We start from the raw sequence: 15,970 nt of genomic DNA on the forward strand, positions 1-15,970 counted from the left end.
GAAACAACCTTCAACACGAGCACAAACGGTATCTAAAGACCATTCCGACTGTAGAGTACACACAAGCAGACACACAAACTGCCGGTTGTGATCAGTCTAGAAAAAAATATAGAATAACAGCAAGGGGTGAGGGCACCTCCATTAATGGACCTTACAGCTAGCCGACCGGCTGGACAGATCCTGTGAAAGGGAATCTCACCGCCTCTCCTCCTCAATTCTAACAGAGCTTACTGCCGGGGATCACAGTGAGGAAACCACAGGTCGGCCCGCATTCGCTTCCGAGATCCACATGCTGCTGTCGTTACGATCGCAGTAAAAACACCTTGTGGTATGTGGACAGGTGGATGAAAGATACGAAACAATTACATTAATATGAAGGTGGGTCATTTGAAGGTCACATTCATGGTGACTTTTGGTAGTTGCTTTTGGCATAAGTGATTTCTTGGGGAAATATTTTGGCTGCACTCTGCACCACTGATTAAGGTAGCCAAGAAACAAGTTAACGTTGGTGGAGCCATTTTAGGACTAATGGGACAACGACTCTGACATTTGTTTACATGGGAAGTACTTACAGTTGAGAAAAACTGACATATAGATGTATTAACTGGTGTGTGTGTATATATATAACGTGCTGGTTATCCTGCAAAACTATTTGAACATGTAACACATTTAACACTAACGTGTGTTGCAAGGCCCGCCAGTGTCGCTCAATGACCCCAAAAGTATCAGCCTCCAAGTTAGCGAGACAAACTTTAAATTCTTCTTCTCAACTTCCTGTGTGCTTTCATTGGCGTTCATGTCAAGCAAAACAAATAACTGCACACGCTGTGATGCATTGGGGAGACAAAAGGGAACAAGAAAGACAAAAGCAATTTGAAGGGCAAGTGAACTTGTGTGAATAACAGACAGCATATGAAACTACTCTGTGGTCAGATTCCGTCAGTTATTGATATGAGCTCCGTAATGCTTGCTATTGATGCATTATTCATGTTCTCATGGACAAAAGAGAGACAAAGAGTAATTCATTAAGCTTTGCTCCGTTTCCTTCAAAGTAAACTGCCAGGGAAAAATACTGTGTCGCTCACAATACCAAATCAACTGCTATAATGTGGATACGTCAATTTTATATTCAGTCGTTCGAAGAAGGGGGCATTTTTCACATTGATTTATAGAAAATAATACCAATCTTTCATCCCCTGCTCTTGCAATACCACCAAAGGTTACAAAAGAAATCAAGATTTATTTTGAGTGTTACTGCCAAAGTAGAATAAAAGATGAGGTTTTAAATAATCTATACACTTATGGGAACAAAGACAAATGCAACATAAATCCAAAGGAGAAGGTCGTTCATGAAAGCATTCATCACCGTAGTCAAATGAGTGCATGTTTGTGGGTGTGCAGGAAGGCAGATGAGCATAAGAGGAAGTTAAAGAGACACAAAAGACATGTATAAATAAAGACAGGACCCTGAGAGGTCAGTCAGGAAAAAATAAATCGGGTGCTACATTTTATGTGCTTTAGGTGCTTTGGTATGTGTTTATGACAAGGTGAAAAGGGTTTTACCAGAATAATGTATAACAAGTCAGGATGGTGGAAATGCCATACAATATTGTACTGAAGACATTTACATTTTGATCACCAAAGGCATTACAATTTGTCCTGTGATGGACACTATTTATCTTGAGTTGAATTAAGTCTGCTTGGCTGTTGCAGTGTGGCCATGATAATGTCAGCACTTTATAGGTAAAAGGTCTTTAAGGCTCCAGAGATTATAGAGATGTTGAAACCTTTCAGCGCTTTGAAGAAGTAATCTTGCCGTAGCTTGTTATCTTTTCATCACCCCCCCCTCAAAGCCTCTTTGAATATACAGCACGGGGAGCAAAGAGAGGACGACCTTGAGGGGACTCTACACACGACGGCCAAAGGACATACTCATCACATCAAGGCAAAACTGAATATTGATCAGCAGCACAATACCAGGACAATGATGCACTCTGTGTTGATTCAAAAGCCTTTTGGACCAATTAGTATCATTTCAGACTCTCCCAACCCCCTTAAAAGAGTTCCATGTATTCCCCCCTACAAAGAAATCACTTTTCTTCTTTTTTCATTCAGCTATTGGTGGCACCTGAGAGTGAATAGGAGATGAAGTGGGAGGCAGAGTAGAGTACATCAGAAGAAAGAGACAAAAGGATAAACACAACTCTATGTGTTCCCCTTTCAGCAGAAATCAAAGCAGCTCCAGTTGCAGGAGTGAAAGTGATATTGTTGTTGTGACAAAGCAGTCACATTGATCCGCCTGATTACCTCGGATCATGCGATGTTAAAAACAGCGGGCTGGCGTAAGTGGGAAATGAGGGAATTTATGGACAGCATAAAACAAAGGAGACGTAGGAGACCTCGTGGCACTGTATTAAACAGTATGTTGCAGTCATTAAAACAGCTCATTCTGTCCAGCGTAGTGGAAAAAAAGAAATGAAGTTACTTATCTATTTGTAAATTAGGAAATACTCTATATGTTGGCCTCATGAATAATGACACACGTGTAGAAGAATGATGAACAATGTTGTTGGTAGACAATGCAAAGAATCTAATTCGAGTAACACAATTCCATGCTATGCACAATCGCAGTTTCCCATTAATGTTGCACTAATTGCTTCCACATAAAAAGGGTAAATCCTTTTTACTTTTGCTCCATTTCCCCTTTTAATTTGCACTTTCCTTAAAACCCTGCACATTACAGAACTGTTATCCTACTGACGGATTTGATTTCTGATTAGGACTGATGGCTCACTGTAGATCTAAACCACAAGGTTAAAATGTGTTATGTTTAATCTGCAAATGCCCAGCAGCAATGACCACACACTGGAGACTTTTCATTAAATCAATGTGTAATTAAGATTGCTTTCTAATACGATGATTTAATATGATATATTGATGAAGAACATATATATATATATATTTATTAATATTCATCTTAATGTAATGTTCTTCATCAATATATCTTAACCCTAACCCTGTCATTCAATATCTTATAACTGCTTGCAACATTCATAATGCGGTAGCATCACATGAGCCAAAATAAATAATAAAACCTGACATATGAAATACATCATTGTGAAATTACAACAGTTGAATGGAAGCATGAGCTGAAGACAAAGAGCAAACATACAGGCAGACAGGAAAAAAACAAAAACACACACTTTACTGTATCTCCCGCTCTATTAGGAGGCCTTGTTTACCATGGGGGTCATGTCTGAGAGACTTTATTGCTTTCGGCAGCCTTCAGAGCTGCAGCCCAGTGCCAGATCTCTGGAGGAATTACAAATGGAGTCAATTACAATATATTTTGATGCATGAGAAAGTTTAGACATTATCCTGGGGTGATGACAATTCCCAGGAAGTGCTGAGGAAATCATTCAGGGCAATGTTCTGGTGCTATATGTGAGTCTCTGCCCTGCACTAAAAAGAAATCAGGGACACCGCGCTTTGCCCCCACTCCCCTGACAATCAGCCATCGAAAGGCTTGTCATGTACTTACTTGAAGTTATTTCTCTTTAACAAGTTTATATTTTCCCCGTGAAGTTGCTTTGATATCTTCCCACCCAACCAACTGGGAGTTATGGGTCTACTGTAGCGTCTGTCTTTTGTCCAACATTCTGTGCATACATCATGCTGACAGGAGATGAGTGACCACGAATTGTTAGAGGTTGATGAGATGTTGAGTGAAGTAGATGGCAAAGCTAGAAGATGCTTCGAGTAACATTTCATCTCTTCCCCCCATCCAGATATGAAGTCTCTGCTATTACTGATAAAACTGCAGTCAGTAAGTAAATTAATATTAACATGTCTATAATAATAACCGATTTTTCGTGTTGAATACAAACAAGAATGCATGTTGCTGACATGTGTAGTTGACAGGAGAAATGCTCAGAGACGGCGTGTGACAGTGTTAACAGCTCACACAGGTTGAACTCATGCCTCTGACCTCATTCACAACTATAGAGTTGCACCTTATCAAACACCGTATTACCTGACGCCTCCGACCGACACTCCCCATGACGTCTCTGGGACAAATCAACAGAGTTTAGATTATCACTTGAGTACAACACAGCCTCCAGGTATGTATGTAAGGATAATTGTCTGGAAGTTAAACATTTGAGATTAAACATCTTTAAAATCTGGATATAAGAGGGTTAAATAGGAATATAAAAGGAAACCCTATGGTGGATTCTCTAAGACGGCAGCAGTGGAAATATGGTTTGTGTGCAGTATTGACTGGTTCTTACTTGCAGGAGCAATAAAAAGTGAGGTGTCAGAATTGATCTGAAGATTTACCTGGTTGTTTTTAAAGCCCTGAATGGTCATGCTCCTGCCTATATCTGTGATCTACTAACTCCCTGTGAGCCTGATCGGTGCTGGAGATTCTCCAGCGGTTGTACTAATGGTTCCTAAATCTAGAGTTTTCACTGAAGGTGACCAGGCCTCTGCAGCCGGGGCCCGTCGGCGGTGGGCAGACTAACTCAGTGACGGCTTTTTCATCTTGCCTCGATATACTCAATTGCTTCATATCTTTTACAGGATTTGTTCAGTTTCATTTTAAAACCATTGGGAACTTGTTTAATGTTTTCTAGGGTGCTGTTCTAGCCACTATTACAATTCTCGATTTGTTTTATTTGTTTTGTTAACCAGTTGCATATGCAAACTGAGTAGCAAACACTTACAGTAATGTTTAGTACTGAGCCAGTAACGCACAGTGGGTTCATACACTCTATGGCTCAGTACAGCAGCGTAGAGCACAGTTTTGTGGGCCAAAAGACGCTGAGTTGCATGATAATTCTCTGTGGAATACTGCGGTGACACATTATTCCAACTTGTCCCTCTTAATCCATCATAACTGACCTGAAGTTGACCATAGTGTTTACACAAAAGAAACCAGAAACAAAAGTCATCACTCCAGCATATGTTTTCACTTTCCTTTTCAAGTTCCAAATGCCACAAAGTGTATTCATAAATGCATTTACTATTATTCAATTCTCACTGTTGAATTTAAAATGTGTTACTTGATCCCAATTTGATTAAATAAAGATTGAATAGTACAGTGTTGAAAAAAGAAAATTGAAATGGCGCCACTTGAAGTAATGAATTGACCTTTATAATAATTAGGATAATAAAGTAATTTATAGTGATTCCCTGTTACCCTGCTACTTGCTCAACTAGTTATTCAGCTCATCGGTGAGTGAATCTTTACTCTGGCTCATAGATGTACAGAACAACCTCAAGTCAACCTATAAAAAATAAAATAAAAAATAATAGAATTTTCAACATCATTTGTCATGCCAATGGAAATTTGTTTTGAGATAATTCATATTATTTTGTTAAGTAATTCTGGGAAAACAGACAGTGGCTTGCTATTTACAGCAGCACCGAGGTCGACTGGGTAGGAGTGCGTGAGGAATAGTAGGTGCCTTGATTGCAAGTCTTCACCCTTTAAAAAAAATCTTTTCTGCTTTATTAGACATTCAAATCCGAAACATCTTGCTTAGATTTCCCAGTCTATCCCTCATCCTGTAGCTTAGTCACTCTTTGTTCTCTCCTTTCCCCTCTTGTCTTTTCGTGTGTCTGTTAGTTTCACATTTATAGCTCAAGAGCTCCCTCTGTGAGATACATTTCTGTCGCACTGAGCACAAGCTTTCTGTAAGAACATTTACACAAATCTCACTAAATGTACTCAATGAAAAATAAAAATAAAACATTTTGTTGAGCCAGTGGAGTTAGAAAATATAGCTTACTTAGAACTTGATGGATAGACATTTCAAATACTAATTCTACAATGGTATGGTTTATTTTACAGTGTGTCTTTGTGATAATGTGTATAAGCTCTGGCAACGCTTGAATAGATCATTAATATACAAATAAAACATCTGACCATCCTCATAATTAAACACTTACATCTTCAATGAAAAGAAAGTATTGGTTCTACTTAGAACTCCTCAGCTACTTAATTTTTCAGAATATGTCTTCCTTAAAATGATTAGGTGGAGCACTTTACATATTTTGGTTATTAGATTTTTTGCCATCTGCAGATGTGTGTAGGAGCATGACTCGTGAGATGATTGTGAGGGTGGGAGACTCAAGGACTGTGTCTTTCCTTCTTTTGTTTTAAACCGATGAGACCCCCCCCCTGCCCCGCACTTCCCACCCATAGTCACATGTTCTATTACTCAGCATTCATCATGGATGCATGTGGGTGAGGATGTTGTTTTTTGTCAGTGGTTTTCATTTAAGTACTGTAACTGTAGGGGCCTACAGACGGTTTTGGTTCAGATGCGTCAAATCAGCAATTTTAATATTTAGCTACTTGGGTCTCTACTAGTATCTATCAATATCTACTCTACCTCATATCTGAACAGAGAAATAAAGCAGTGAGAAAGAAAAACAGGATGTAACGGGTCAAATGTCAGACTGTCGAAGCACATTAAATATATCCTAAAATATAATTTCTGTCATTTCACCGGTTTTTAGGAAATGGTCTGCTGGTTCCAGCTTCTTAATGCATGGACACGTTATATAAGAGGTATTGATCTTCTTATCGAAATAGAAACTGAAGAAAATAAGTGCTTTTCAAAATCTGTAACTATTCCCTTCAATGTGTGTCCGACAGTTGTCTTCAGGTCTGCAGACCACTGTGACCTTGCGCTTACGTCTGCAGGAGCGTTAGAACCCCTGTCTATTCTGCTGATGGAGTACCACCAGCCTACCCATTCTTCCACTGGTTCCACAATAAGGAACGTTGGCCTTTAATCACTGTGTTTTTGATCTACACCATCCATCCATCCATCCATCCATCCACACAGACAGAAATCCTTTAGAGTTTCCCAAGCATTGTTCTGTGAACTCTGGCAATCATGCCAATTTCTGTCATCCCCCATCCCTGATTATTGATGAGATTTAAAAGGAAAAAAATATATTTACTGGATGAGAAAAGATATCCGGGTTCTTTATGGATGGCTTTAAGCTGAGCGGCCACTGAAGAGGCATTTGACCGATGGTCGCTTCCTCTCGGGATATTGGTTTTATGTTGTAGTGCAGATGATTGGTTATAGTTTGTCTCGAACAACAGAATGACATGTGACGGGAAGGTAACTGAATACACTAAATAGGCTCACTGAGTAGAAGATGTAGAACCGATTACAAGGTATTTGGCAGCGGCAGAAGTTGAATATAAATATACAAAGTATCTTCTCTTTCAGTACCAGCAACTTATGCCACTCACTCATTCCCTTTTTTCCCCACTAAGGGTCTTTGAGACATTTATACCACACCGAATGGTGATGGCGATGCCCATATGGTGCATTCATTGGCTTCTTTTGACAGTGAATGTGTGCATTTGTAACACTTGCCACCAGAAAATCCGTTTGAACTGTCTTAACTGACTTCATAAAAATCCATACAAAAAAAAATCTACAGTGACTACAGACACGACATCAATCAACACGAATCAAACTGTTGCCCCGTGATGGGAATTAAATTGATCATGCCCTGCTGTTAGATTGGTGTCAAAGCCAAGGAAAGAGTTTTTTTTCTTTTTTCTTAACTCATCCTTAACATAATTTTAGAAGCTATTATTTAGTTTACAACTAGTTTCCAAAAATAAAAGGCCTATGTTACCCGTTGCATTACTCCTCGTGGTTGTGCCGTGACCTACATGTAACCTAAACTAGAGTTTCCTGTGTCCCTGCTGATGAAGTAGATTCACATCGCTTACAGGGTGATATATAGATATATACTTTATTAATCCCCAAGGGGAAATCTGTGAAATTTTGCGAAAGGTCAGATCAATTCTGCCACCAACCATATCTGTCTTCATTTACCTGCCGCCATACGGAGGCCTCACAGGACATAACATCTCATAAAAAAACGTATGTTCGAATAAGTGTACACTCGTGGAGTATTTAAGCGGGGACGTGCTCAGTATTCATTTGCCCGGAGTGCCACCGCGTGTTTTGTCTTCCATCTACGTGAGACCAGGAGACAGGGCATGCACGATTGCAGAGACATAAACACAGCCCCTTTCCACCTCAGGCAATCCTTAAACTCATCAGCAGCGTAATGAGACTTTCGAGCTTATAGATGAGTTAACTAGCTCATTTTCTTGTTTTTACACCCCCCCCCCCCCCCACACACACACACTGCCCCCCGAATACAGAGTAGATGAAACTAGCGGAGGGAGCAGTAGAGGACCATGATGTATATAGGATGACCGAGACTCATAAAAACATCTATGTGAAAACAGAGAAATTTCTCAATGTGTATAAAAAATGCAGTGAAAAGCACACACACACACACATACATAAAACCAAATATGTATATAAAAGAGCATACTTTAGGGCAGTTGCTCATCTTTGTTTTTAAAAAAAAAAGTTTTCTTGTCCGTGCTCCGGGCATTGGGGAAAAAACCCTGAACTTTTCATCCATTTCAGGGAAACAACTCAGTAGCGAAACAACATCAAAACCATGTAAGTGTAGTGCTTTTGGAAAGCTTTGGTGCCTGAAGCCAGCGAGGGATCATGTTACTGATGCTGCACTAGCCACCTCTGCTAGGCCGCTTGTGTGTCTCTGCAGAGAGGCGGTGGGATCATCACAACCTCACGAGCGTACGAGAACACCTCACTTAGAAAGTCAGATTTTGTCCCAGTCTCAGAAGCTAAGCTGCGCAGGGCCTGGTTAGAATTCTGGACGGCAGACTGCTTGGAAATATTTAAAACCACCGAAGCCCTTCGCTGCTATCAGTGTGCGTTAGTGCTGTGTTAATGAGAGGCAAATTGGTAGGTAGTTCATTAAGCAAATTGTTAGGTAGTTCATTAATCATTTAGGTAGAATAGAGCAGACAAATTACAACCGACGAGTTGAAAGAGCTTGAGAGGTCGCGCAACAATCTACAACATGAACAGAAGGGGTTGGTTGTGACAAATGCTAACGTACAAGGTGCCAATATGAAATTAAACATTTTACACTAAAGTGCCGGTCTCAAAGAGTCGTCAGAGTTCTCACCAACATCAATCCAGTTTAAGTTCAAGGGGGTTTCAATCCGATTCCATTCAAAAGTACTTAAAAATGAATGTTCCTGCATTTCTCAATTATTCCTCAATTGAAAACAAAGTTTATGTATACCCGCACTAAGAGGCCTTCAATACAGTACAGTCTAGTACAGAGAGTAGTGTACATTTACATTTACAGATGTCTTGACTCTTGACAGTAACTACATTTTAACTAAACAGAAATCTTGGAACCAATTGGCTATCTCACAACGGATAATACTCCAGGACAAGGGGTTGCATCTCACAGGTGCTGTACTAGCCAGGTGACGCATTTTCCGTGCGTCACTTGGCTAATTGTTAAAAGTCTGGTTAGCATCTGTCCCCGGGATTTGGAGTTGAGAGAGATCGGTATGACTGCATTGTTTCATTAGTATCCCATTTACAAGACAATTTTAAACCAATAAAAAGCTAAATCATCAACACATAATAACCTTGGGGTTCAGAAATTGCATTTGGGCTGGCGCATTCGGGCGCTTTTATTCAACGCACGGACCTGCATTCATCCGACACCTGCTGCAATGTGATTAGTTAATACCAGATTGATTACAAAAGGGAAACTGAATGCTTTATGATACCAACATATTGTCTTATTGTCTATCAATTCGGACTTGGTATGTAGAATATGTTTATGGAGACAAAACAAAGCGACCATGTATTGCAACACATAAACCTCCCATCTGCACTACAGCATACGTTCAAGACATCAAGAGAGGTAATGTGCGCCACTGGACTAACAACAAACAAAAAAACATTTGCTTGGGTCAGGTGGGTATTTAAGATTAAACATGTGAATGAAGTGTTTTGGAAAATTTTAAATCCATAGAAACAAATGTTCTTTGGGAGATGCTCAAGAGCCAGAGAACAGTTAAGGTATCTGCTTCCAATCACGCTGTTTCTGAAATCTCTCCCTCGACCGTCAAGAGACAAAACGTCAGCAAACTCAGAGCACGGTGGTCGGAGAGAAGGCTGTTGCCGGTTATTAACAATCGACTAATTCAGGTGCTAAGTGCCATAGGGCTGAAAAACAAAGTACTACAACTGCAAAAGACACACAGTAATCAGGCTGTTTGTGCTGTTATCTTGTAGCCTACGGCAGCTTCAATGTGTGCTCCCATTTAGCCATTACTTAGAGGTTTCCTTTTAGCTTGCAGCAAATCAGCCCATTGCAATAACCAACAGCTTTAGGCATTGCTGAAAGTATTTGCCCTGAATGAACGATATTGCTACCCCTTGGATATAGGTCACCAAGAAAAGGAAAATGTAACCTTCACTGTACCGATAATATGTTTGAGAAACAGATCCAGTCACTAGAGAGGCCGTTTTTTTGGACTACATTAATACAAAAAATATGACAAAACATAAATTCAGCTTGAGGCTTCCTGGTTAAGATACGTGGTGAATCTTATTTCATGTTGTTTGCCAATTGCCACATCAATTATTTAAACGTAGGCCTATGTCTGCGTACAACTCTTTATTAAGAGTGGCTTACTTTTTTTCCCATATTGTAAACCGCCACATGCTTGGTCCTTGTACGCCAATGATTTAGATTTTAGAGTGTAAGCGAACAGTAAGGGCAAACCAAGCACAGTACCATCAGCTCTAAAAAGGCTGGGTTGAAGTATGTTTAAAACAGACCTTAACATACATCCCAAGTTGGACATTGATCAAAAATGCTATTGCCATGACAACTGTGGGAAAAAAACATGTTACGATTACAAAATAAAGAGGCCCCATCATCTGACTAGAGCTAGATAGGGCAACTTCAACAATAACATAATAGAGATGTGTTTATTGATGATTGGCAAAACCCATGTCTCTTTAAAAATCCAGATGAGGGGGATACTGAGAGTAAAGTGAAGTAAAATCTCTATAATTTAATGGTTAATTAATTTCATATTGAAAAATATGGACAGAAAATGACAGTGTTGACTGGTGTTTTGCCTTGAGGTCTCTCTTTCTTACCACCATTGGTGAACAGCAGATGGTCCGCATGTGATGGTAAAGTGGGGCAACAGGAAGCCAAGAAACCTGGCAGACACGCAGGGGCCCAACTGCAGAATGTGGTTCATGTCCATCCAGTTTCATATCCATACAGTCCAAATCAGACTTTCCCCTGATACGACTTAAAGCTGCAAATGGTCACTCCAAGATGTGAACCCTCTCAGTACATTTAAGAAAGAACACAGGTGGTATCTGGCGTGGGTTTACCATTTTGCATTAAACCAAGAAATGCGGGTGTATGTCAGTACAATGGGCCATGGTGTAGTTAAACTTTCTTGAGATCTATGCTGCATGCTTGAGAAGCACAGATATAATTCTTTTCAGCACTTGATTCAGTCGGCTTGGAAATACAGCCCAAGGGCGGAAAGAATGGGTTATCATCATCTTCTCCAAAGAGGAAAGCTTTTAATGTGGCCATAAAATTACTGGAGTCATTGTCATTTCCTACTAATGGCCCTTCTGATTAGCTACGAGCCTATTGCCCACCTTCTGTGGGAACAGTTGGGCACTATTTAGCTGGTCATCACAAAAAATGACTGGTGAAACACAGTACACAGAGTACGTAGTTGTGCTGTAAAATAGTTATTGGTAGGACAAGCGGTCTTGGAACAGAAATTGCGAAGGTTTAACCACAATCAAGGTTCACACTAGCTCCGATAGAGCCCGCTGTCGGAGCACATCCTCTCCCAAGGTTTCATACACAAAGAGGAAAACTATCTTTGGTGGACGGAGAAGGCTTGGCTGAGGACACTCAGTCGCAATAAAACTATTTTGTTGCTGTGTCCTCAATATAATCCCATGACTAAAGCGTGTCTACTGCGTGTAATAAGATTGTGCAACCAACTGGACGGTCAATATGTATGCGAAACAAGTCTTTTTCATCAAAGTAAACTGCTCAAAAAGTTGATAGACAACGGTATGCTCTGCACTGACTTTAGTCATAAAAAAGTGATCAATACATCACATCAAGCTAGCATCTGGCTAGTGGAATTGCTGTATTTTGGTGGTGTGTATGAGTTGATTATTATTATTTTTTTATGTTGTGAGTAAACTAATCATGTGTATCTGTTCGAAATAATTGGAGAAAAAAAAGAAGATTTTTCATTGTACTGCTGATCGTGCATTTTTCAATGAAATAATGGATTATTATTTCTATCAAACTAAGCGCCTACATCTTCCCTTGAACCAGGCTGCACAACTGCACGCGGCATAATGACAAATAGGAGCCCACAATAAAAAATGAAAAAATGCAAACCAATTCAGAGGCAATAGAGTAAAATTATTGCCTCTTGAAACATGAACAATAACCATACGAAGGCAAAGCAGGACAAAAAAAAAGCCACAGAATCAAGGCATATACCTCTCCATGTAAAACAAAGTATACAGCGGAGGCTGTAGACAATAATGGGCTGACATGAAACATAATCCCCTCTGTCTGCGATTTTATTGGCAGCTTCTCCTAAGAATGGTGGCTCTCATATTATGACTTAACACATCAAAATCGCAGCATAGCACACACAGAAAAGGCCACCTGATGATAAACACAGCAGACAGCGTCAGAGGCTTTATCTTGTGGCTGCCTGCAGCTCGACACAGGTTCAATTTGGCCCGCAACAATCGATTCTGTCCCTCCTTACCTCTGCTTCAGTCAGTGGAATAAGAGCAGACCTTTCTGCAAGGCGGAGGTCTCAGCTGTTGTTTTTTTCCCGTTCTTTGCTTTGACATGGCACTAAGGCCTAATCACAACTGAGTTGTGGTTGCAAATGAAACTGGCTTGTGTGTTTTTCTCTGCAAAAAGATTATATAATAATGGCAGAGTTTCTCTAGCAACATTGCAACACGTCATTTAAGTAGTAAACGGGACCTGGTAACCTTTAAATATATGGTACATACATAACAACTGTTTAGTATTCACCATAAAGTTATGAATCCGTTGACTAGGGAGAGTGAGAACAAAATCGATGTTGGTTAACATTGTTTTGGTTATTTGAAATATGTAATGTGATTTTTATAGAGAGGGGATTCCACTTTAGTTATTGATGTTGTAATGTTGTCCAGGTTTTACTGCAGCTTTCCAAAAAAAACACCAACTTTACTCAAACATAATTATGTATCAAGAATTCTTAAAATGATTTAATCATTGCACATTCAAAATAGTTCTGCCATATGACATAACTTGTCTCACAGGGCACAACGCATAGGTGATATAACCTTGTGTGAAATGCAACTACTTGTTGGTTTTCAGGTTGCAATTATACAAATGTCTTTGAGTGTGTGAATAAGCCGCCGCATTTTTACGCATTGGTAATGGTGTCCTAAAAAGTGACACCATGGCTGAGTCTCTCTATTTCAAGAGTGTATAATCATTTTCTAAGTTGAAAGGGTTGAGCATGATATCAAATTCAAGAGGAAAAAAAAAAACACTCACTTTTGGCAGAGAGAAATATAGAACACTCCTTTTATGACAATTATTAATACCTTGTCCCATTTATTTGCAATATCAAGCCTCACTGAAACGAAGGTTGTCCCTCTGATCAGTATTCTGGCGACCTGGCTTCAAATTGTCAATTTCACATGCAAATGCGGTACAACTGATTTAAATAATATTTGAATATGGATCACACGGTGTGACTCCATATCACAGAGCTGGGAAAAAAAGACGGTGGAGAATGCAAATCATCTACATGTAAGAGAAAGGTCATAGCCCGGGCCTGTTAGATTTGTTTTTGAAATAAATGGGCGACTGCTAAATGAAACTCATTCCATACTGCCTGAGGACAAAATTGGAGAAGATCCTGATGATTTATCTCATACAGAAAAAACAAACAAAATGTTGTTTGTTCTACACAAAGGATGCCTTTTCCGATTTGACGAGTGTGGCTGAAGCGTATGCAACAAAGGTACCTGGGTTCATCCCGCAAAGGACCCTAAAACTAACACGCAGTACCATTTGAAAGTGGCAAAATGGGCAGTGGAGGCCTGTGCTTTGCTGTGTCTTTGCTACTTGTCACAAGTGATGGTGGAATCTTCACACATGGGGGAATGCATTAACTGAAAAGGGCCGAGGGGAGGAGGCTCCCCTGGGCCTAGTAAAGCTCCAACGAGCAGCCCTGCAACGCTCGCTCCAGGCCACGCTTTTAAATCAAATATATTGATGACAGCCCAAGATAAAAAACGACCCAATTTAGCATTCAAAATCAATTCTCAACACCACCCCTACCACCCCGGGTTCTTATGACTGCATTTGAGCCACGGACATGTTCTCTCGAACGGGGGTCAATAGAGGCAGAACGTGTGGGAAGGAGAGGGGAGAAAACAGAGGCACTTTATTGCAAAAACCACCAAGTTGGTAAATGTTATGTTGTCTTTCTGGGTATGTCTGGTACGATTTGTTTTTTTTGTCCATGGCATGAACGAAGAAGAGAAACATAACTAGGATTGGCAAAATAGATTACAGCTTTATACTGCTTTTCCGATTTAAAAAAAAGGCCTAATCTTATGTTTTTATAAACTATACAACCGTGACAAAGGCCTACGAATGTCTGGAATATATTTCTCTATTTAAATCTGACAGATATAAATTGCAGGAAGGCCTGCTGTTAAATACAATAAGACAATAACAAACCTACAGCAACACAACACACCATGCATTGAGAGACACTTGAATTCTCAAATAAACTCAGAAGCCCCAATTTGATTAACGAACAAAACTAAGATTTCTAAAAGCCTTGAAGTTGTAGTGCACTTCCTAGTTATTTACCAAACTCAAGTTCTGAATGACCAAAGCTTAGCAAGCTGCAATGCCACTGTCGGCATGGGAGACGGGAATTAGGACATTTGCTCGGATAAAAGCAAAGTCGCGTAATGCAGTTAATGATTTTCGTGTTTTTCTGAACGAAAACGCCACTCCAAAGAAACAAATGTTTCTAGTGGTGGTATGTGGAGAAGGATTTGGAAGGACACTTAATGTCAATGCTAAAATGATTATTAAACAAAAGTGTGATAGCTCTTTGGCAAGCTTAGCCTTTTTAATATAGATCTCACCACTGAGCCATCACACAAGCACACGACATAAATCCTGAACAGGGAGGATATATTGTAATGTAGATTATGCTCTTTCAGTCAGTCAATATTATAAATCCCAGCAATTGCTTTTGTAATACCTCAAAGGGAACTTATCTGGTATCACCTCAGAGGAAACTCAATTTCCTGCTTACATGTACAACAATCCCCTTTATTATCTGGCTTATCAGAACCACCTGACTGACGTGCTATCACGGGTTTCTCCATGAGCAACTCTAAAGTTTGCTGGTGTTACATCACATTACAAGCTGTCAGCTTTCAGTACACACAGCACACCTTCATATAAAGCAAGCTTTGTAATAATGTGCTAAGTGAATGAAGATGTCAATTATTGATATAAAGTGCACAGCCAATCATTGGGGATCTAAACTGGTGAGGAGCGGAGTACTATGGTATCATGAGGCGGTGCTTTAGTTCAGGAATATTCTCAATGTAAATCTAAATAAACGAAAAACAAATACAAAACTATATACAGGTGGAAAATGTGCCTGATTAAAGTGTAGAATATCTTCTCAACAACACATCATTAACATTTTTGAGGGGAAAAATAGAGTTTATTTGATTTGAGGACCACCTGCCTCCTACAAACATGCTGAGGCAGGTGATTAGCAGAAAGTAACTTTTTTCACAACAAAGCTGCTTTAACTATTTAGGAAATTTAGCGATCCTACTAACTTTCCTTAATGACTCATAAGCTTTGGGAAGCTTACGTAAACAAATTTTTAACTGTTTGAGTCCAAGCTGAGTATAAGCAGTGCTACAGGGGATGGTTATTTGGATACTGT

General features: G+C 39.7%; 1 protein-coding gene across 30 annotated transcripts in view; it reads right to left on the minus strand.

Moving 5' to 3' along the window:
* diaph2 (diaphanous-related formin 2) overlaps nucleotides 1-15,970 on the minus strand; it is a 301,435-nt gene that overhangs the window by 85,815 nt on the left and 199,650 nt on the right. The window lies entirely within an intron of this gene.

Source organism: Gasterosteus aculeatus, chromosome 4 (genome assembly GCF_964276395.1).
Source record: "Gasterosteus aculeatus chromosome 4, fGasAcu3.hap1.1, whole genome shotgun sequence".
In the NCBI taxonomy this organism is placed as follows: Eukaryota; Metazoa; Chordata; class Actinopteri; order Perciformes; family Gasterosteidae; genus Gasterosteus; species Gasterosteus aculeatus.